Genomic DNA, 25297 nt, shown 5'->3' with positions numbered 1-25297 from the left:
ATGTATAGATATACATATACAAGTATATATAGAATATATGCATATGACATTTCTGTTTAAATATTAAAAATTCCTTTATATATAAAAATATGTGATGTTTACAAGAACAGTAAAGTTGTGTTTGTGAGTTTGTTGTTGTCGGCTACAATCGGTTTATATTAATAAAATATACTTAAATAGACCTTATTTTTCTTTTCAAATTAGTCCATAGGATGTTTGGTGATTCCAATTCCTACCTATATTAGCACTATTTATTAGGATAAAACTTCCATGGGAATCAAAAAGCCTTTTGCGTAACATATCAGTCATAAGCAAGCTACCGTTTCTCAATAATTGCTCCACCGTTTCGTCCTATTCCAGGCATCCGTTTCAGATAGACTATCGAAATGCAGTATTTATCGAGCACATCCTGTATTACAATTGTTCCAATGATTTATTTATTTCAACTTACAAAATATATACATTTAAGTGCAAGGTGGAAAAATTAAATAGGCAGATGAAGCAAAAAAGTACTTCGGTCCAAGAAAAAATTCTATTGCATTTTCTACAGATTTATAACTCGAATCATAAGCCGATAGAGGCTATTATGTCGTTGTTAGTTGAGGCAGCAACACAAGCAAGATAAAAATTAATTAAACTAAATAATGACCATATAGATCATGTGTAATTACTGAATAAAATTGTGAATTGGTTCTAAAACAAAGTAAACATATTATGGATAATCTAGATCGTTTTGTTGTTTCTACTACTCCTTCTTTTTCGTTTCACTTCTATAACTTAAACACGTTTACTAAAGTTACAAACCATATATATTTGCAATCACTTAAGTCATTTAAGATCTATAGTTAAAAAAATTATTTTGTAGGAAAAATAAAAAAATTGGAATAAAAATTGGGTTAATTTAATTTTCAAACTATTACAAACTTGCAATTATAAATTATAAAACTTCCCTATGTCTAATGTTGTTGTTGTAGTAATTTGAAAAATTAAACTAGAAAACTTTCTTGTTGTTTTAGGGTGTTTTGAATTTAACCTATAAAATAAACAATTTGAAAACTATAAAATTTGAATTCAAATTCAGAAAAATTCATTTTTGTTTTTTATTTAGAAACGATGAGGTTAATGATTTTAACAAAAATGTAACTTTTTGTATGAAATGTTCTCATTTCGATTTGCGAGTCAAGAAGTTTTTGATTAAAGTGAAAGAATTTTAAAATTATTCCAACTGCGAAGCAATATGTGAAACATTTTTTCTTATATCACACGATTTTATTCTATTAAGTTTCTCCCCGGTATTTTTTTTCTACGGATTCTATTGTGAATGTCGTTTTTATTTTCCTTTAATTGCATGTAGTGTATAGTGTGTAGTAAGATTTTAAATGTTTATTGACCTAGATAAATACCATGTTCACGTCATTTTACACATTGCATATCTACAATATAAAATTGAGTCTAATATAATTTTGCATATGGTTAGGCGACGTTAGCCAAGTAATAAAGCTGTACGGAAAGAAAATATTCAAAATCCCATTTATCAGTTCGATAAAATTTGTTAATTTGAGTTAAGAAATTTCAATTTTCTGAATTCACTGTGCGATTCCATATTTATTTCTATAAAATAAAAAACAATTTTAAAATTTATGTAGTTTTGAAATAGGTTATTAAAATTCAAATCCAATATTACAACATACTTCCATAAATATTAGTTTACTATCCTACCGAGTCGCCGATCACATTCATGCGATTGCATAGAATAAAGGAAATATTATATGAGCATACAATATGTTGACGCATCGAGTTCGTAATGGAAAACTTTTTTCATGTTAATACACGTAGATTTATTAATATTGCTTGTGCATGTGTAAACAAATAAAGGTGTTTGATCATGTGCTGTTCACATCTGATTGAAATATCAAGGATTTTAATAATTATAATTACCATTTTATAATAACTTCTTATTGATTCTTTGAAAACTTTGAATTTTTTAAAGTTTAACACGATTAATTTATAATTTCATTACAAATTAATTTAAGTAAAAAATTTTTTTATTGATCTTTTATTGACATTGCTCTTAAAACAATGAGTTTTACCGCATGCTTTGTATTTTCAAACAAAATTTTGAATTTTCAAAGGTTCATTTTGTTGCCTTTATTGCCTCCATTTAGTTTGTTTACTGTGTACGTTTCATTAACTTCCAAGCTTTGATTGCATTTTTTGCGAAGGACGAACTATTATTAATAATTATTAGTGCGTTTCTTAAAGTCATAGAGAAAATTGAATGAAATCTTGAGAAAATTATTTAACCTAATTAAAGAAATTAAAATCAAAAAAATTTGTTCTTTTAATCTAAAGCGTAAAATTTATTTGACAAAGTAGTGAGTGACATAATTTTTTTTATTAATATGCTGTGTTTTTGTTTGCTCATGTGATATGCAGAGTAATTTTATTGTAAAGTTCTTTTAAATGTCGATGGTTTTTAAGGATTTTAAAGTACACGTACGGGTAAATGGCTATAATAAAAAAGGAACTGATGTAATCAACATCTAACCGACCGCAAGGTATAACGTAGACTCATGTACATATAAATTTTCATCAAAATCGGTTAAACTGAATTTGGGATGCACATCTGGACAAATACATCGACTGAACGACATGTTAAATATAGTCGATTTATGCTTCTTGGAGAGTGTGTTTCCACCAATATGCGGTCGATATACGGTAAAAATATTAAATCTGACAAATTGACAATATTATTGGCTCATTCTGTTAGCCAACATAAGAATCAATAAAGTGGGATCTTAATAGCTCGGGTATAAAAAATGCGGACTACTTAACAATTTTCTTCGAATAAATGAAAGCTGTAATTCAATTTATATAGTAAGCTAATTCTTATGTTTTACTTAATATGAAGTTGCAGACTATGCAAGATGTTAGGTAACAAGTTAAAGGTTATTTAACAGAATCGATTGTATACATATTTGGCAATACTATTGAGGTACGTATACAATAATCCGATTCTTCATATTAACTATATAAAGATATATAATTAAGTTATTAGTACAGATCAATGTTTTCTAACCGAATTTCAGTGCCTGGTATTGTAAAAATTTCAAAAATTTTTTTTGGATATCAAAATTTCTATAATAAAAAGTTTAAATTAGTAAGAAAATGAAATCGGAAATTTTTGAATTATATATGATTTTTATGATAAATTATTTAAATAGATTTTTCTAGTCAGATATTACACTGTTCCTTTTGATTTGAATAATAAATTTTTTTTGTTAAAATTCTTGTAAATAATTTTTAGAATTCCCCTTGGATTTCTTCACTTTTGAATTCTAATTTTCTTTGCAGGCACACCACAAGATATACAGAACCAAAAATAAAAAGAAAACAAGGAGGAAAGAAACTTTGTTCATAAATCATCTGCCAATTTTCTTTAATTAGTTTCCAAAAAAATTTCTCTTCTTTTTAAAATTTTATTACATGTTGATTTTTCAAAATGAAAAATTGGCCTTTTCCTTTTCGGAACCTAAATGATTTCATTGATATGTAAATGTAATGTAGTACGCTAATTTTCAGAAATTGAAATGATAGTGAGGATGTATAAAATGTAAGAAATTTTCAATAATTATATGCAACATTTGAGGATAATTGAGGTTATTATGTGTTATTTATAGAATTGGAATTCAAATTAGAAGGCAAGGTCAAGTCGGACCTTATCTGCAGACTATTTACAAACCAGATCGTATTGACCCGATAAAGTGTTTGACTTCGCAAGTCAATGTAGATACGATAATCAGTCATGCATGTATACAAGTCGGGTCAGTGATGCGCAGTTGCAAAATATATGTGCCAATGTTTCTTCCATCTCATTAAGCATTTTTCAGCATTAGAGGTTTACTGGCATTAAGCAGGGAGGGTTTCAGTATTATGGTTAGCTTTTTGACGTGACACTTCTTTATTCGGAAAGGTGACAAAGAGACTGCGCATTTCCTCAAAGACTACAATGTATTCCAAAAGCATCGTGCTTGCGCAATTCGTCTCCTCATCAATACTAATTACAGCTACATGACGGAGTTTCATGAAGGGACGAATTGATTTTTCTTTAAATAATGATCCAATAACTTTTGTGACGTTGGTGCAAATCGGGGCGTTCCACTCAAGTTCAGAGAAGTGAAATATACAGCTAACCGTTCCGGTAGGTTTATTGAGAATCTAGTTTACAAATTCGATCACTACTAAGGTGTTTAGTTTACAATTTGTTTAATAATATTGACTCCTTTGGGTACTTTGAGTATTTTGCATTTATATTTGAAATTCCAAATGTCTTCTCATTAACAATTGATTAGAAAAATACTTATGGGATTAAGTTTCAAAGTTTTTCCTTTCCATTTTATCTTAAAAATAACATTTCTTTAATATGGAAGGACTTTGTATTTGTTTTAAACGTACTAAAAAAATTTTTATTTTTTATTCATAAAAAGTGGGACTACAACAAAAAAATTTAAAAACGTGGCATGAAAAATATTCACTTGAATAAAAATGAAGATGTACGAAAACTGAGTAAAAGAAAAACCAGAAAAATATTTGTAAAAAGAAAAAAGCCAGAAAAGAAAAAGGGAAAATAAGAAAAGTTAAAATAAACACCAAGTTAGACCTGATTGGAATATTTAAAATGGTTTTGTTCCTTCTTGTCGTCGTCGTATTGGTCGCATGAACTATAAAAGTGTGACATAACAAATGGAAATCTTCACAAAAAGAATCAAGTTTAGAATTAAAATAAATTTAAAAATGGAATTGAGTTAAAATATTTATAATGAGAAGGATAATTTAGTCCTTGGTCTAGATTTATTTTAAGATTTTACGAATGATATATGAGAGAGGAATTTTTCATACTCACATTTAAGATTTTTCAGGCATTTCTCATTTAGCCAGTCATCATTTGTATGAAATTGTAAAAAAAAAAAATATTGTGGCATATAGATTAGGGTGAGCAGGTACGAACGTTAGAGACAGGTAGGCGGTAGTAAATTATTCTAGTTTACTTAGCAAAAACGTTAACTCTTTTTGTTTTGTTGTTGTGTTCTTAAACATTTTATTTTTATTTGCGGATATCCCTTTTAAAGAGAAGAAAGAATGTCATTGAAAACATTTTTTCGCTTTTTTTTCTTGACGTTTTGTGTATTTTAAGGAAATTAAGGAGTAAAATATTAGTAAACTAAATTATTCATTATGACAAAGACAAAATGATGTGAAGAAAATTTTTTTGATTAAAATTAAACAAACGCTATGTATGGAAAGGAAACATTGTTTCTCCACGGTTCCTGTTTCGTGTGGAAGAGAACAAAGTTTGAGCATCGAGTTCATTCACGTACATTCAAACAAGGATGAAAATCACGAATAACGTGGACATAAGAAGATTCGTAGGAATCCCATTTCTCTCCTATACTGTACTATACTGTATTTTTTATGAAGACCCATTTTTTTACCATACAAATTTATAAAAGGATATAAACGCGTTTCCGCGCGTCATTGAAACATTAGACAATTTTAAAGCTGCATTTAAATTTTTCATATTGTACATTTAAATGTCAAAAAAAAACTTAACACGTATGCACCGTTTTTTCTAAAATAATTTTAACTGTAAATTTTTATTTTTTTTATTTTTTTCTGATAAAAATATTTTTCAATACGTGACATAAGTACAAAAAGTACCATTATATTACATTCAGGTTATATTTTAAACCAAAATGTCAAACATAAATAACCTGTAGTTATAAAATTTAATTTATTTGACATTGTGCATTATGAAGTAAAAATCAAATATTCTGCAGATATTGTACTTAAACTTTCTTATAAAAAAGTTGGTAAAATTTATATGTATGAACGTATGTACGTGTACAAAATACTTTAATACCTTTGAATACGAAAAAAAAATTGCCATTAAGTGCGAGATTTTAAAAAATTGCCATTAAGCCAATATGGCGATATGGCATTCAACTGTGGGGTTGTGCCAAGAAGACTCACATTAGCAAAATTCAAATCTTCCAGAATAAAGTTCTACGGGGCATGGTAAATGCGCCATGCTATAAAGCATAGGGCTCGTCTGGAACAGCATGTAAATATGGAAGCAGCTCGGCTGCTAGACAATGGCGTTATGACAGAAAGACTTAAATGAACAAGACCATTCGATTTAACACGAAACACCAATTTCCTTATGGAAGGTATTTAATTCCTGCACGGAAAAGCCAAGTTAGCGCGGAGGTAATAGTTAGTCTGTAGGACCAGTTTTATCCGTTCAGAGTTTAGGTGATTTTTTAGGGTAGGAGTCACGCTCCCATACTGTCGGAGACAAAAGGCAGATCCGTACTTCTTCGTCTTTCAAATTTTTTTAACCTAGTAGAAATAAAAAAAAAAAAAAATTAAGTGCGAATGTCATTAAGTCAGAAAACGGAAAAAAAATTACAATAGAAATACACATAGATGAAATATATTTTTCTCTTTTTCACATGCACACATTCAAACATAAATGATTAAGATCACAATTTAATAAAAAAATTTTATGAATAAAAAGTCATATATTTTAAAAGGCATAAAATATTAAGGAATCACTGACAATGAACAGGAAAATCAGGCAAAAAAATATTTATTCTATGTTTGTAAAAGCATGAAAAGCGCGCTCTACTTAGATTAAATAACAACAAACCTTTTCAATGCCTTTTAAAAATGTTTTTCCATTCAAATTAATTTTATATAGCGGATGAAATTAAAATGAGTTCAATAAATAATAATGATAGCTTTACATTACATTGTTCTTTTTTCCTATTATTAAATAATTTTAGAAAAAAAAAAACAAAACATTCTGTTTATCGTCGGAGACTTTGAATAATTTTATAGGAGGCTTGCTTATATGTATATTAGGCGAATATTATACGTCACAAATTGCGTATACAAAATATAAAAATTTAGAAAAAAATTGCCATATTTTAGCTTTCTCTTGCATTCATATTTGATTTATCAACATTTTGTATTATGAAACACTGAGAACAAAGTGGATGAAAATGACACATACGTCTTCAAAATTGTTATTTCCATTTATAATAACAAAGAAATATCTATTTAATTAAGAGTAAAATCATAAATTTATGTGTTAGTTAAGTGTTATTTTTTCTAATTTTCCGTCATTTCATTTTTCAGACCTAATTACTCATAGAGTGATGTGGAGTGCAGATGCTTTCAAAAGTGACCAACACAAAATATAAGAGCGCTTATCCATAAAGACTGCCTTCTATCAAAATTATATTAAAAATTAAAATTATTACTATTATAAACCAGTGTTTTCGTCGAAAAATTTCAAAAGGTGTAAAAAAAGTGCAAAAAATGAAGGTGCAAATTTTGCACAGAGGTGTCAAAAAGCGAACATTGATCAAAAATATAAAACACTAACATTGAATTTTCGATGTTGACTTTGATTTTGACAGCTTTGAAATTTGCCCTTATTATGAGAGTTGACAAGTTTGACATTGGCACATGATTTTAAATTTTTATACTTTATATGTCATAAATTTTTTTTATTTTATTTAAATTCTAGTATCCTATAACGTATCGGACTGTTACAATATAGAAAGGAAAAAGTTTTCGTTTATTGACGTATAATATTTGTCATTTACCTACTGAAATAAGCATGTAGTGATGTAGTGTAGGTATTTCTAATATTATGCTATGTAGGCTAAAAGGTTTTAGTAAGATCTTCCTACCTTCGTTCTATCGCATTATTTTCAGGTTGCCCAAAAAAACAAAACAAGAGACAATTACATAAAGTACGGGAAATCTATTTAAAATTCTAATTTTTTACATATACTCTCATATACGTGAATTGAATAATAGATTTGAAAGTTATTTTTGTGTTTGAGTATGATTTCCATTTTTCCTGCTTTTTTTTTGGTTTCCCTCTTTTATACAATTTTATAAATGAAAATTAGCTGAAAATATTCAAAAAATTCTTTTTTAAGATGAAGAATGTGGGTATACTTACATATATGTATGTTAAGAGATTAAGGATATTGTATTTTGCTTGCTATCATCAATGCTATTTGTATATAAACATTTATGATATGATTTCGTAAAAAATTTTAAATTTCCCGATGTCAACAAAGTGAAAATATCAAAAATTTCAATTTGTTGATTAATTTTTATAAAGTTATCAGTAAACCCGCCATAATAAAATTTGAGTGGCACTAAAGTATCATTTCAAAAGACAAAAAATCTGGGAATGACTTTGGATGTCAAGTTCAGATGGAAAGAATATAATAAGAAGAAAAAAAAATTTAATTAGAAAGCAAATAGAGGAAGCTATTGGCTCCTACAGGTTGCAGATCTATAAAAGGGTTGATATATAACCAAGTATGCATAATTAAAAAAGCCACTTTGGACGTATGGCATACAGACATATGGGGTTGCGCCAAGCAAACACATATCGCATAGCAAATACAAACTTTCCAGCAAAAGCTGCTTCGTAATATGGTGGGTGTTCCCTGGTATGTGCGCAATAGCAAAATTCATAGGAATTCAATAGAATTTCATTTGCAAAATCGGGAAAATTACGATTCATAGTAAGTTTTTTTTACTAAAGATTTTTTAATATAAAAGTTCTCAATTGCAAAGAAAAGAAAACCAAAATTTTATGAATGAGAATGAAAAAGATTAAATTTTTCTTCTTTTGTTGGTAATGACGCTTTTTATAAGAATTTTGTACCTTAACTTTTCATTGATAACACGATGATTACGAAAACAACGACGACGAAGACAATGACAACGGCAACGACGACGACGACAACAATGATGATGAAAACCTTGAAAATTTCCGTTCAACCTTCATTTTGGTTTTACAGATTTTTGTTTTATTTTGCTTTTCTTTTATTTTCTTGAAAAGAACGTTTCTTTATATCATTTTCTTGTTTTGTAAATTCTGTTATACTACTATGTAAAAATATTTTTTTTTTATTTAATCTACATTAAGGAACGAAAATTATAAATGCTTTTTATCTTTCAAACTAAAATGAAGTCAAAAAAAAATAAAATAAAAAATGAAAAATACAAAAAGCACCCTGAAAAATTTTTTATGGAACATAATAAACATTTAAACGTGCATATTATAAGTATGCGTAGGTGTATGAAAAATTTTTTAAGTATTGAAACATAAACACATAATTTTTTTTTCCAAAATGTAAAATGACTCGGCGGAGACACTTTTTTTCTATGTTTTTCATCTTTATTTTCGCCATAGCATGAATTTAAAAGGATTTGATATGTTTTATATTAGGGAAATTTTATATTAGGGAAATTTAAAAGAAACAAGAAAAAAATTGTAGAGAACTGTGCATGGGTGTATAAAAGTTAGATAAAGATAGTCCCTATACGCAACATAGAATTTATGAAACAAAAATAGTCAAGTCACGTTTATATACGAACATCGCATTTATAAAATATTGGATTTGTATTTAAAGTGTAAGTGTATAATATATAAAAATTGAATTATAACAGTTTATGTTGCAAGATGTATAACACTTATAGTTCTAATAATTTTAATCTATATTCAAGTACAAAATTTAATGCAAAATGGAATTCAAAATTGAGAAATTTGTGATTTCTCACTTTTTTTTATTTTTCTATTCGCACAAATAAAAACCAAAAATAGGAGGGAATTTTTGTTATACAAATCTTGGTAAAAACTAACCTATAAATTTAAATATTTATTAAAAATTTAAAATTTATCTTTTAGATTAAAATGTTAAGCCATCTGCCGGAATAAATGTACGCAACTATGCTTCTTTGATATAACTTCTCTTCTGCAAAATAAATGTGACTTTCGTTCAAACACATGTGCAGTAAACTTGCAAAATGTCACATAATTTCTTATAAAAAAAAGTTAATAACCCGCATATAAAAAGAAACTTTTAATGCATATTTCATCTCCGAAATTTTGCATGGATTCTATATTAAAGGTCTTATTTTATTATAGAAGCAATATTTTCTATAAATTTTTTTCTTGTACAACTATACATCTGTAAATTGTATTCAGGATGGTATACATTGAATTTTTAAAATGTTTTTCTTTTCAGTTCAATGCAATCATGTAAAACGAATGTGTGAATTATATACATGTCGAATTATAATTTTTCGTTTTCCAGAAACCACGTTAAATAAAGATGACATTTAAAAAAGTTTTTCTTATAAAAAATATTTTGAAATTCTTTTGAATTGTTAAATTTTTATACCCTGCACCTTCGTGAAGTCATATTAACTTTGGTATGACCTTTGTAACTATTTGAAGGACTCGTTTGTGGTATTAAAATGTACTTCGGCGTAGAATTTTACGTTTGCTTAAACATGTCCGTCCATTTCTCTGTTCGATCGCACGATAACTAAAAATCAAATTAAGCAAACACTATAAAAGTTTTACAAATTTTTCTTTTATGCCAAGAACAGGCTCTATTGAAATTAAACCGGTTCGCACAACGGGTTCGGGTAGCTGTCATACAACTTTAAAATATATCAAAAACAAGTTTTTATACTCAGATTTTGAAGGTGCAGGGTATAGTTTAGATCGATTGAAACGCTCTTACATGTTTTTATTAAAGAAAGAGTTTTTAACCGTGTAATTTATTTTTATAACTTTAACTTCAAGTGATTGCAAAAAATTGAAAGAAAAACGATTTTAGTTTGGCATTTAATATAAAAATTCATTAAGGTGTACGCGAATTAAGGGACCTTTTGACATTTGTATTCTTTGGCCGTTGTTACTTCCTATTCCTCTCTCTCTGTATATTGTTTCTGTTACAAATTAGAAACATTATTGAAGTTAACGATTTACATATTGTTACATATAAAGCTCCAATATTCGCTATTGGCATAATAGTGTTTAAGCGACTGAGTGGCCTCGTATGTCCGAATTTTACTCCCTTTTTTTTGAAATCTGTCAAACTTATTAATTTTTTAACTGAAATTTTAAAATTTTATATAAATTGAAATCTTACTTTCTAGCCTTGCCGAATATTTCAAAATAAATCGGAAAAATTATATACAATTCTATATATTGCGTAACTATAATTTTTGTTTTCATTTATTCTTCATTATTATTTTGCGATTTCCAAAAAATGGGAGCAAAATTCCTTCTTATATGAATGGAAATGAGAAAAAAATCTATAAAACGATTTATTTTTTTCAATATTTTCTTTCTTTCACAATTATTTTCATATTGAGCCTGCCGTTTTCGCTGCCGCCGCCGCCTATGATATAAGATTATAAGGACCAGAAACAGATAGAGCGCAAGCAAAAAACCAAAATAAAAAGAAACGAAAAGAAAAATCATTTTCCAATTATTCTTCTGTCTTATGCTTTTTATTTTTGCTTATGTAATTTCTTTTTTTTTTATTTTTTTTAATCTGAAAATTCTAATTTCTAAAAAGTTTCCAAATGAAGAATTTCCTTTTAAATTTTTTTTTGTTTTTATTATTTTGTAGCGGTAAAATAAAAAATAAAATTATTTCGTATTAGAAGCATTTTCTGTTTTTCATTTCTTTTTCAATTATTCAAGAAAATTTGAATCTTTTCATCATTTCTTAATATTTCGGTAATTTATCTTTATATTTTGGATTGAATCGGGTTTTTGAATGTAAGCAATTCTGCGTTACAATCAAATTGCATGCAAGTATTTCAAATTTAATGTCAAAATATTCATAGTAAGAGAAAACGGTGGAAATTTGACTAAAAGATAATAAGAAAAATTAAGGATTTGTGATTTTCTTGGAAGAATAATTTTATGGATTTTTTCACTCCTTCTTACTTCGTAATTACTTTTTTTGTTTCGACTAATGCTTTTTATTATTACTTTTATTAATGGTCATAATTTAATATTGTCAGTGGTTGTGTTCATATTGGATTAAAGAACAATTTCATCAAAGTAGATTAAAACATTTTTGGTGTTCGTGACTTTTTAATATTTTTATGAAAAATGTTTATTTTTTGGTTGACATTTACTGTTTTTTTTAAGTTATTTTGATTTTTATTTATTTTGATAGATAAAAAAGATCCCTCAAATTATTATTAAAATAGTTGGACCTTCAAATATTTCGAAATTAGTTCGTGTTTTATGACTTTTCAAATTAAATTTTTTAATAATTGCTGTATTATTTACAATTACAAGAAAATTTAGCTAAGATTCAGGAATTGTGTTTAATTACAATTGCAAATTGTAAGAACAGGATGACAATTCACCTCAACCCATCATCAGTTGGGCCTATCGATTAATATATTATTTAAAAATTGATGATTTTCAATACAATATAGATAACCTATTTTCAGCTATCATGCTCTCCACGGATGAAAATACAAAATAAAATGAGTTGACATTGACAATTGTTACGAATCATCACATGTAAACTGTCAAAAATTCAAACACAAAAAATCACACAGGAACAAAAAAACATAAGTTACATAAAAATTATTTATTAAAGACCCACGCATACAGTTTTAACTTTTATTTATGTACATACATTTTACAGTGTGCAAAATATTAATTTCTAGTCGTTTTATTTGTTTTTTATCCCTACTGGTAAATATTGCAAATATTATTCTCAGACTCTTTCTATTCTATTTTTATTTTATGTCAAAAAAAATGCGAAAAAATTGGAAGAACGAATATTTATTCAGAGAAAAACAAGAATAAATTGTTAAACTGGAGAACGATAATCAAATTGAATCAGACACAACAAATAAATAAAATGAAAATCAAAAGCGCATATATGAATAGAATAGAATTCCAGGACTTCAATCATAAATTTTACATATTCAGGTTATACACTCGTACAAATAAAAAGATGACGTAGGTGGTGGGTAGAATCTGTCAAGTTATATTGTTTTTTTCTCAATTCAAAACAAAAAAAAAAAATTGAAATTGAAATGAAAAATTAGAGAAAAAGAAAAATGATTATTTTTTTTTTCATTTTATTTTTCGTTTGATAATGAAAATATTTACAAAATATGTAAGAGTTAATTTGGTTGGAAGATTTAACAAAAAAGCATGTTCCTGTTAATTATAGGGTAGAATTAGTATTCGAAAAATTTATTTTAAAAACTTAAAACATAACATAATATTCCTAAGATTGTTCTTTAATAGAAATAAGAGAGAGAGAGAGAGAGAAAGATAAACGTTCTTCTAAAATGTAGTTCAAGTATCTAATGAGTTGGGAGAATGTTCAAAAGGCATATGCTTTCAGACACAAAAATAATATTTTTAGATATGACATTTAGATACATGCAAATGTTATTAACAATCATTAAATTATTTGGGTACTCCTATAATTACCCAATAGTGAATGAATTTTATATGTAGTTTATTGACATCTATTACGATACAAATAAAATTCTTTTCTAACCGCAAATTTACAGTCGTAAACGAATATTAGAAGCCTCTCAAATCTTGCAGCAAGTGAAAATTGAAAGCCATACTGATAATGTTTCGGCAGGTAATTTATACAGTGTCATAAGAGTAGCATTCTTTCGTGTACATTCGTGACAACAGATTTTTCGTGTATATTCGTGACAAAGTTGAAAGCAAGTACAATTTTTTCATATTCATATGAATAGCTTCTATTCTCTAACTTTGCTGTATTCTTCAATACAGCAATCTTTTTATTGTCATGAATGAATATATCTCACCGTTATTTAATTAATTCTAAATTCAATTTTAATAAAAATTTTTATTTATCATACAAAAATAAGAATTTTAATTTATCTAAAATGTTTGTTTTACATGTTTTGAAAATGAAATTGTGTGCAAGTAAATTTAAAATTCATAAGTGTTTGCTTCAAATAACAAATATGAAAGGAAACTAAAAAATAAATGGAATTTCGATTAAATGGTTGTGAAACGCATTTATGAAACGGATCACAAAATCACAGACGAGAAATTAAAGGTTCTATAAGAGAGGTAAAAGGAAGATATAAGAGAGAAGTTCAAGAGAGCATTTAGATGCACAAACCTAACAAAGACTACCTAATGAATACAGATGAATGTCATGCGGCTACCTGGCTATTTAAATTAATTTCTTGATCTCTTATAAGGTTTTCGTTGGCTTAATTGGAAGGAAATCAGCTTTGATAAGGTGCATATGTAACGCACGAAAACTTTACATTTCTCTTATATTAATTATTATGCGGCGTTTTATTCGAATAAAATATAGTTTAATCAAAAATTTTTTTAGAATTCATACAAGAAAAATTCCAGGAAAGAAATAAAATTTGTTATAATACCCATAATATAGTGTTGCATAACTTTCACAAAATTATTTTATATAAAATAGTTATTTTCAAATATTTTTTTCGAAATATAGAAATATTTCATGAAATTATTTAATGAATATTTCATAATATTGAATTAATTTAATAAAATATCAAACAATGATAGTAGCTTCCTTTCTATAGCATAGCCACACAAAGGTTTAACCTTTAATATTTTGTTCCATTAATTATTGCATATATTTAGGCGTGACAAATTCATAATATTTTTGCATTTTATTATTTTCACATTAATTCTCTATTTAATGTATGTACATATATTTTTTTTACTGTTATATAGAATGTACATACTTATACATATATTTATATGGAATGTTATGGTTGAATAATATCAAAATGAACAGTAGTAGTTTTTGTTACTCGTTTTTGTTTTTCGTTTTTTTGCGAAGGACCTTTAATGGTAAATATTATTATTGTTTATTTTCACATGTAGGTGGAATATATTGAATTAATTTTTCATTTCATATATACTACATTCTTCAATAGAAAATAACTTAATATTTTGTTCAATTTCAATATCCTAGAAATGTTTTTTTTTCGGAATATCAAAAGGAAAACCAAAAAAAAAAAAGAAATAAGATCAAAAATATCTGCAAATAATTTACAAATGTTCTTCATACATAATATGTTTTGGTACATTATATAACTGTATACATAAATACACATAATATAAACTTTCAACATATGGAACATCAAAATGCCATCAGTTGATTCCGATTTGAGTTATTTTTGTTCTTTAATACAATTTGTGTATCATGTTATATAAATAGAAAGCAAGTATTCTCTGTTATTTTGACATGACGTGTATTATATTGCATTGTGTACAGAGACGAATTTAATAATATAATGTAATAAGTCCAACATCGGAAACGAATTTGCTGAGATATAAGTTTTGGACGAAGAAATTCAGTTCTGTATGATTAGATCGATTTCATTCAAAAAACTTTGTAGAAGGCATATAATGAGTTAGGAACGAATGGTAAAATGTGAAATATTGAATTATACAGCTATGCAAGTGTATTTACAAAGAATACATTATGTACATTTGTGCAATGTATAAGCGTTTGTTTATGGATACAATTAGAATTTTTCTAATTAAGTTCAAAAACGCAGAGTTACTTCAAAATAATGCAATTGATCATAAAATTTTATTTAATACAAAAATGAAATATCAAAATAAGTGCATAAATTTATTTTGACATTTGAACCATTATTGTTGATTGTTATGTTGTGATTTGAAAGTGAAATTTTCTCACAAATTTTATTGACAAGCTCAATGTCATTTCAACCCTGTTTTTACTTCATATTTTTTGTACATTATTATGTAATTTATTAATGTTATATTGATATTAATATAAAAATATATTAATATATGAATATAACATTAAAATAATGTATTATGCATAAGTTAGGCATAATAGCTAGTTCAAAAAATATTTTATTAATAAAATTTTTAGAAAAATGAGAAAACTTCTATATATATAATATAATTTTCTATATATGTATGCACCTATTACTACAATACAATAGAAAGGGTCTATTGTTGCTGTCAAACTGTTGTTTTGAATTACGTAATGTCTTTCCGATATTATTCATTTTATTTGATTGCCTAATTCAAAAAATTCAAGTTATTTTTCTCATTACAAAATACAATAGAAATATACATAGAAAATTAAGAAGAAAACAAAAATAAGGCAAATTATATTACGCAATTTCATATACAATATTTTTATGCCTTGTGGGATTGAAAGCACATTTCATAGGTTTACAATTTTATTTTTGATTTCAATTTATTTTTTTTTCCTATTCTCATTGTTTTTGCTACTATATTTGTGCTATTTTCAAAAATAATTTTTATTTCACAAAATTATTTTTGCTATCCTTTTTTATGAGGATAAAGATTATTGCTTTTCACTTTTGTTTTGCATTGAAGCGTAACAAAAAAAAAAAACATAAAATTTAAATCTTTTTGCTTGTGTTTTTATTATAATTTTTGATTTTTGACCACATTTTCGAAATTATTATAAATTATTAATGATGAAAACCAAAAAAAAACGTTACAAAAGCAAAAAGGATTTTAAAAATTTTAATTTTACCTTGAAAACATTTTTATGTAAAATTAATATGGCCAATTTACACTGTTTAAAATTTTGTACATTTGTCACTTCATTTCATACCCTGCTTTTTCTCTCTTTCATAACTTGTAAGGAAAATAACATGTATGCAATACAAATTGTATAAAGCTTTCGAGGACTTATAGAACAGTGTAGAAGGGTGGAGTTTATAAAGTAATTACGAGTTTGACAAGTTTATACGTCATGCCAAAAAATCCATAGCGAAAACTTGCCTTATTTCAAAGATGGCACAGTTTTCTATGTCTAAAGACAATGTTAAAAATTTTTTTAAAAAATTTACAAAACATTCAAAAAAGTTAAGAAAGTATTCAGTAGAAAAAAATACTGAATTTTGTTTTCAGATCTGAAAAGAACAACCTTTCTGTTACAGATTTTAAATCGGATTAAAATAGTAAGAGAAAAATTAGAAATTGAAAATATCAAAGAAATAAAAAGAATATTGTTCTAATTTACAGTTTGAATAAACTTTAAACAAGTTTTTTGCAATTTCAAAACTTCTCCCAACTCAACTTTCATTATTTTTGTAAACTATAACTTTCACTTTGACAAGCAAAAAGCTATATTGAAAAAAATTATGTAATATTAGGACTAAAACTTTTGCTTTAATTTGTTGCTTGTATTCTTAAACCTTTTGTTGTTTTTGTTTTCAAACACTATGTTTAAAAATTGTTACAAAAGTCAAGTATGGAATTGAAAAACAATTGCAATAATTCGAATTTATATAAAACACATTTATATTGACCAAACAAGTTTTTTTTCAAAAAATCTTTTATTAAATTTCATAGATTTTTTTCATCTTGTGTGAACGTAAAATTAAAACGAAAAAAAAAAGTTTATATATAAAAAAAATATTCAGTTGAAAAGTTTTCAAAATTCGTTTTTAGTTTATTTTAAAATGATGTGAGAAAAAATTTGCTTATTAATTTAATTTTGACAACACTCTAATTTGAAATATGTCAAAAATGACATAAATAATGACACTTTTAATTAAGTTTTCCCTCAAAACAAGGCACATGTCAATTTTTGACTAATTAATTCAAAGAAACCTGAAGAAAAGGCGTCAGACATTTAAATTATGTAATTCGACTGTTAAAAAAAAGTTTTCTGTACTTGTTTTAAGCTGAAAAGAGAACAAGAGCGATTTTTCGCAGCGAAATATCAAAATTCATATAAAATATACATTTTTAAACTCAGAATCAAGTGAAATTAACCGACGTGAATCGAACCGTCGGCCTACATTTATATTTTACCACCGATGTTTTTTAATTAGCATCTGTTTTCACGTATATGTGATATTATATGCGAAATATTGAACAGTTGATTTTGATTGATATTAAACCGGTTCATCGTCCGCCGTTGCCATTTATAAATTAAGTAGAAATTTGCTCTTTCATAGACTAGTGATTTGATATACTAGTTTATAAGTAAGTTTATAGAAAAAACTTTAGTTGAAAGTGCTTTTTGATATTAGACGAGAAAGTGCAGTACATACATGGTAGTGTATTGGACAGGAACATTAAAACAAAGAGATGAAAGAGATAAATTGAATTAAAATACGAAAAGGGAGTCCATGTCCATACGTGTATTCCATAAATAGAAAACTGTAGTAATTGAAAGTATCAAAATGAACACAAGTTTGTATACAAAAATAAAACAGAATTTTTAAAAAAGTTTCTAGAAAAGTTTTAAAAGTTTTTCTTTTTGTTTTTCCTATGTTTTTGACATTTTATAACTGTAGTAAATCAAAAGGTTTTACATAATGAAAAATATAAGTTGATAAATCAATAAAAATAGTTAAAAAAATTTGAAAAACAAGAAAAAGATCAAATTGTTTTTTTTTTTTTTTTTCAAAACTTTTCATTTTCCTCTTATCATCTGTTTTAAAAATTTTATAGTTTACTCAAATATAGTTCCAACTTTAAATTGTCCTTTTTCGATTTCAAGGATGACATTTTGTTTGTTCTTGAAAGTTTTTGTTTTTCCAGTTATAGTTGATGAATAGGAAAATTTATGAATAGCTCACATGTTATAAATTTTAAAAATTATTGTGATGGTATATGAATTTACGAGTACAATAAGCTGTGCGACAAAATATAAAAGTTGTTAAATTTTTTTATATTTGCATTTAAAAGAGGTGCTTGTATAATAAAAATATTAGTACAATGTTTGAAAAAGTTTCTTAATTACTAATATTTGGAATAACAAACTGAATAAGTCTCCAAATTCAAGCTTGAGGTTAACAACATTGCCTGTTCTGCTAAATTAGAGAAAGCTTGTGGCATATTTTACACAGGACAAACGAACAGACAAGCTACAACAAGACTAAATGAACAGTTAAGTGAGGTAAAACGTGCAAGTAAACTAGGAACTAAAAGGAATTTAAATTTAATGGTTGCGAAATACGTTTACGAAACGGATCAAAATTACTTAAAGGTAATAAAAAAAATAAAAGTAATGTATAGGAGAAAAGTTCATGAGAGCATGGAGATTTACAAATCTAAACTGGATTACCTAATGAACATGGATGAAGGTATCTGGCTGTTTTCATATTTTATCATGAGCTTATCTGACTCAAAAACGGAGTTACACTTTAAATTGCAAATAGTAAAAAGCAAAACCGTCGTGATTGATTTTAACTCTCTATAATTCGGAGCCTGTTGATACTCAAAGCATAGAGCAAACTCTCGTTGTATTTTTAAAAATCTACAATTGATTGCTACCAAAAATTTTGAGTTTAATAATCTCATATAACATTTATACAAACTATACAAAATGGATTACAATTTATATTTACAAAATAATATTTAATATTGTAATTTTGTCTACATAACCAAAAAAAAATTCATTCATAATTTAAATACATGTATAGAAGTTTTAATACACTTTTTATTATCCAAGCTGTTAAACTTATATTTTTTTTTAAAAATGCAATAATTTTTATTTTTATAATGTCTGTCTGAAATTTATACACGTATAATTGCCAAGTTTATTACTCGTATGTAGAGTAGACTATATACGAGTATAAGTTAATTTTATTAAGTTAATAATAAGAATAAAATATGATTTATATGACAGTAGCTGTCATGTTATTAACTCTTAATATTAATGGATTTTTAATGCTTCAACACTTGCATACAAATAGATGTTTGTATATTATTTTTCGCAAATGTACCTATAGGCTTGAATTCTTATCCTTTATCCTTTTCAAATCATTTAAACAATTCAATTAAAATATATTTTAAATTAATATTATTGGTTATTATAATTAAAATAGAACATTCATAATATCTTATACTTAATATAGCTTTAAGAAAAATATTTTAATTTAGTGTTTTGTCCATAATAATTGAATAAACTTCAGGCAATTAAATTGAAATTATATGTAGTACGTATATTAAGTATAACATTATTATATATGTATATGATTAATCAAATTCAATTGAATTTTTTAATATTATAACAATTTTATTCGATTTTATAGTATTGTCCGTAATAGAAAAATGATTAGAAAACAAGAAAGTGACCTGCGCCCGATCTACCCATATATATGCAAAGTAAGCTTTCGCAATTTTTGGAAGCCGCATAGAATGTCGAACCAGCCATATTATATAGTGCTCAAATTTTACTGGAGCAAATTTATTAACAGCAATATTATACTAAACTGCAAACAGGAGCTCTATATAAGACCTTTTTTTAGCTACCATATAATTTTTAAAAAGAATATTTGTATGGATCTCTCATAGTATCTCGAATTTTGTAAAGAAAATTATTGGTTGTATCCTTTAAAATATAGGTATTATTCTAACATGGAGACAAAACTGTACAATATAAATAATATAATATTATTTTATTTCACGTATAATTGCTCAAAAATCAATCAAATGATTACGATTTCGATAGAAATTAATAGTTAATAGGAAGAGGTGTTGTTTTCCAATTAATTATAACAATTAATTTTCCATATATTAATTTTAATTCTCATTTTTATGAGAATTAACCCTACTCTTATATTATACTGAAATAATTTATTTTTTAAAGTAATTAATTTTGAATGCCATTAATTAAAATTTTAATTTATTTAAATCGTTATCATAATTTAATCGTGATTATGATATTTGCTCATCTAAATTGAACCTTTATTGATTTTTAATTGATTTTCATTTTAAATATAGAACACAGAGTATTTGAATAGGCTATTAATATCTTGTTAATAATAATAGGAAATTTTTTAATGCAATTTTGTATTATTAATTTTGTTTGGATAGTTTTAATTAGAAATTGGTATGTCAGATTTAAAAATAGCATTAACAACATAAAATTATTAAACTAGATAGGAACAATAATTTTAGGGACCCTATGGGCCCCAAATTCATTAAAATAAAATCCATTTCATATAAGATCAGTCGTTTAGCTCATGTTTCTGATGGAAGTTACTGAAAGAAAATGCAGATAAAAAATTCGGGCACTGACTTTTTGGCCTTACAACTCAAATTATTTTCTTCATTAGACCAGCAACCTTTGACAAGAACTCTTACAATTTTTCTTACTGTTTCAACTATAAGTCGAAAATGTACGCCGTATTTTCTCGTTTAGGTTCGGCTACTGAAGTAGCTTCTACGCTAATCTACGCTAATAGTATCGACATCCTTGTACGAAATCTAATTGAGTAATCAAAAGTAATCAAAATTATACCCTTAAATAATGTTAATATTACAAAAGCACCATAAAAGAATTTGAATGTGAATTATTAGTTAATATTTTTTCTAAAATAAACCATCATTTATGTCCTTGTTCGAAGATAAAAATCTAAGTGAAAAATTTTTTTTGCAAAAAAAAAAAAAACAAAATGAAATATGGCGTTTTTATTGTTATTTTATTATGTAAGGAATAAAAAATTAGACAAGAGATGATAAGTGTATAAAATTTTTTCTTTTTGTTTGATTTTATCTCAAAATAAATGTGAATGACGTAATCTCTTAGTTTAACTTTTGTATAAACAAAATTTCTTATTCTACCGAAATTTTATATTTATATAAAAAATTAATTGTTTCAAATTTTTTGTATTTTCAAAATTTCAATATTTGCTACTTATAAAATTTCCCATGATTATATTAAAATTTTGCAGACAATTGCGAAATATACTTATTATAACTAAAACCGGAGTTTGCAAAAGAGCAGGATACATAATATATGTATACCTTCAAAAAGCTAATAATAATATAAGCGTAATTAAAACCAATATTTCTCATGCATTTCATAAAAATGTTTTTGTGAAATGCATGATAAAAATGTTAAGTGTACCACCTCAGCTTTAATATTTTTTGTGATAATGTAGATACAGTGTTATTAAAGCGCGCCCTCGAGGCCTACCCTTCTGACAAATTCGAGTATATTATTGGAATAGACCCCTCTTTCTGCAAGAACGTAATGACCCAAAAACTCCTTTCTGCTGTAAATCAATTTTCCACACTCACCGAGAAGGGTGCATCAAAGTGTCCTTCGATTCCCCAAAGAACCTACAAATAAGCCCTGTGTGAGCAATGTCCCGTTAGGAGACCCGTGAGCGTTCTCATCTGGTTTTTACCGATTTATATTATTTTTATATACTGCTTCTAACCATAATCTTCCATAAACTCCTTGGCCTGCCTTAGCCCAGGGCGGACTCTTTATAACTCCAATCTTGCTGCGACTCTTTTACCTCTTTCCTAAGATTTAATCAATTGAAAGTACTTGCGACCAAATTGTGCTGTGGTATGAGGTTGCCAAGTAGTTTTTAGCACTTTTCCAAAAATTTTGTGAAAAAAAGTGCTTATTAGTTTCACTCTATCCGTCCGTCCGTCCGTCCGTGGACACTTTTTTTGTTTACAAAACTTCCACATCCTTGAAGATAGAAAGCTGAAATTTTATATGTACATAGATCTTTACTAGAAACTTACATCTGTACAACAAAATTTTTACCTATCTCCCCCCCTTTAGAAGTTATACCCCCCCAAAACCTTAAAAATGGCCTTTTTTAACTATTTGTTGCAATGAAACCATAAGCATTTTTGAAATTTTGCAAACGCAGAAAGGCAACGGATTGCTTCCCCTTGCGCGGTATACTATAGTTAAACTTTAGAAAAACAAAATGGCCGTTCAAATTTACCGTTATCTAAAGTCCTTTTTTTTCAAATTTTTGATTTCTTTTTTCTTTTAAACCCCAGCCTGTAGAAGCTTGAAATTTTAGGAGCTTTTAGACATTAACGAGTAGTTCATTTCGTTAGAAGAAAATTTTTTTCCATCTCCACCCCCTCTCAAGTTATCGCCCCTTTAAATTTGTAAAATTGGAATTTTGACACCCTATATTTCCGAAACCGCAAAAAGTTAACGGTAAATTCCATGACATTAAAAAATATAATTATTTTTCTTAACTCACACAATTAACCCTTAAAAACAAGCATTCAGTTACCTCTTTATATTAATTTTTGCTTTATTTCAAAGACTGCATATATGCGTCATCCTAAATATATGCAATCCTAGAAATAGTTTTGTATATGAATGAAAATAATTTTAATAGTGTGATAGGTATACATAAACTGTATTTAAATGCAGAACTTTCACTTGTTGAAGGGAAAAGTGCTACAATACAAACCATTGGTTTGACCCAACTTTATTTCATATATTTTTATGCACTTTTTATAATTACAAAATTGCTGGTTTTTTTTAGAAATTTGATAAAATTTGCAACTTTTACATTTTTCCTTTTTCCTTTACGTTGGTGTTTTTAAGGGAAAAGTTATAAAATATTAAATTTTATCTCTTCACCTTATACCTTAAAAAAAAAAATTTTTTTTTGCATTTTATCTTTCACTTACCTTTTAAAATTCTCGGTTTTTTTTTTGTTTTCTTCTTCTTCTTGTATTCTTAAACTTTGTTATTTTTTTCTTCCGTTTTGTTTTTAATTGTTTTTTTTTTTCTTAATTCTTTAGAAAAAGTATCCTTTCTTTTGATCCTTAATATTTGTTTTTTTTTTATTTTGAAATTAGGGAGAAAAGTCAGTTTTGTGTTTGTTTTAATTCATTTCATATTTTAAATAAAATTTAAATTTATTATTTCAATTTTTTTTAATGCTAATATTAATTATATTATTTGCAAGTGTGTATTTGTGTGTTTAGTTAATATTGAATAACTGCATTAAGTGCGGTCATAAATTTAATATTTAAAAACTAATTTATGAATTTAATTTAAAAGTTTACAAGTCATGCATAAAATTTTATTTTAAATGCGATGCTACGAGTAATATTAATTTATTCTTTTGATTCTAAATTTTTATCTGTATTTTATATTGTTATTTTTAATGAAATTTTTTGTTAAATTATGTATGAATTTTTAATTTATATTTCAAAATATTCACAATTTGCATAAATTCATTTTGAATTTAATTCACTATAGATTTATTATTCATTTGTTTCGTAACTCCCATTAAATGAAAATTTATTTAGACAAAAATTTTAATAATTTTATTTTATTTTAAAAATAAAAAAGAATTCAAAAAATTTTTCTCACGTGATTTTTAAATTTTTAAATTACCTGGCACAAGATTTATTAATTTATTAATAAGTTGCCTTTGTACATCTCTGTATTTACCAAAAATTTTAATTATGTAATTTATTTCATATTTATTTCATAATTTTTTATTAATAATAAATTTTTACTAACAAAATTTTTTCACCGTACAATTAATTTCTAAATAAATTACACTTATTTTTATTACATTTAAAATCTTAATAAACGAGTATATGTGTATATGCTATAAATTTACGATAATTATTATATTATAATTTAAAATTGAATATTTTCAAGGACATCATTATCCCTTCTTGTTTTTACATAAATTGTTATATATACTCTTTTCTCTTTTAACTTCATGTGTGTTATTGTTGCTTCAAATCACTTGTCTTTTAACATAAACTTTTTTTTTATTAAAATGGTAACTAAACTAGAGTGTAATAACAACATTAAATCCTTTTTCAATTATTTCTTTTTCAAAAACCAATAATTTAATCCCATTTCAATAATATGTACATATATACATACTTACACATTGGTTTTCATTAATTTTTTTTTAATTTAATAAATTTTGAGCATAAATTTTATCACTTTCCGGTTTCACATTATTACATTGTATATCTGTGTATACATAGAGTGAATATTTTATGAAAAATATTTACAAGGATTTTCAATTTTTTTTTTTATTTTAAAATATGTTTTTTGTCTATAAATTTAAATCTACATGTGTGCACACAAACAAAATATTATTAAGGTAAAATAAGAGTAAAAAAAACAACAAAAAATAAAAAAAAAATTAAACAAATATTTTATTACGATTTAAAATTATTTTACAAACAAACATGTACAAGCATGTACATACATGTTTATATAATAATATTGATGTAATATATTACACAAAAATATAATTTAATAATATTGTTTACTTTAAGGCTCAATCAACCGTATCTGATGAAAATCCAAGGAAAACTGAAAAATTAAAAAATAAATTTTCTACCTATATGATTTAAAGTGCTATACCAGTTGCCAGCCAGCTTCATTCGTAATACTAGAACAACACAACAAAACAAAAGATGAGCGAGAAAATTTAAAAATAAAAACAAGAAAAAATAAAGAGAGAGAGAGAAAGTTTTTCAAAATTCCTCATATTGCTTACTGTTGTTGTTGCTGTATAAAACTTGGCTTTTTTGTTGTTATTGTTCTCCTATTTTATTAAAATATTTAACAAGGATAATTTTAAAGAAAAAAGCAGA

The 25297-nt window shown here is 25.9% G+C and overlaps 1 protein-coding gene across 2 annotated transcripts in view; it reads right to left on the bottom strand.

Moving 5' to 3' along the window:
* The window catches only part of LOC129619284 (uncharacterized), a 63796-nt gene extending 39850 nt beyond the window's left edge, over positions 1–23946 (bottom strand). For both annotated transcript variants that reach the window (XM_055534463.1, XM_055534464.1), the window contains exon 1: positions 23351–23946. The gene's annotated coding sequence lies outside the window, so the exon portion shown is untranslated. The remainder of the gene's footprint in view (positions 1–23350) is intronic.
* Between the last annotated feature and the right edge of the window lie 1351 nt (positions 23947–25297).

This window comes from Condylostylus longicornis, unplaced genomic scaffold (assembly GCF_029603195.1).
Source record: "Condylostylus longicornis isolate FDR11 unplaced genomic scaffold, ASM2960319v2 ptg000011l, whole genome shotgun sequence".
NCBI classification, from domain to species: Eukaryota; Metazoa; Arthropoda; class Insecta; order Diptera; family Dolichopodidae; genus Condylostylus; species Condylostylus longicornis.
The sequence above is the reverse complement of the archived record's forward strand: the minus strand, read 5'-3'. Positions and strand labels throughout refer to the sequence as shown.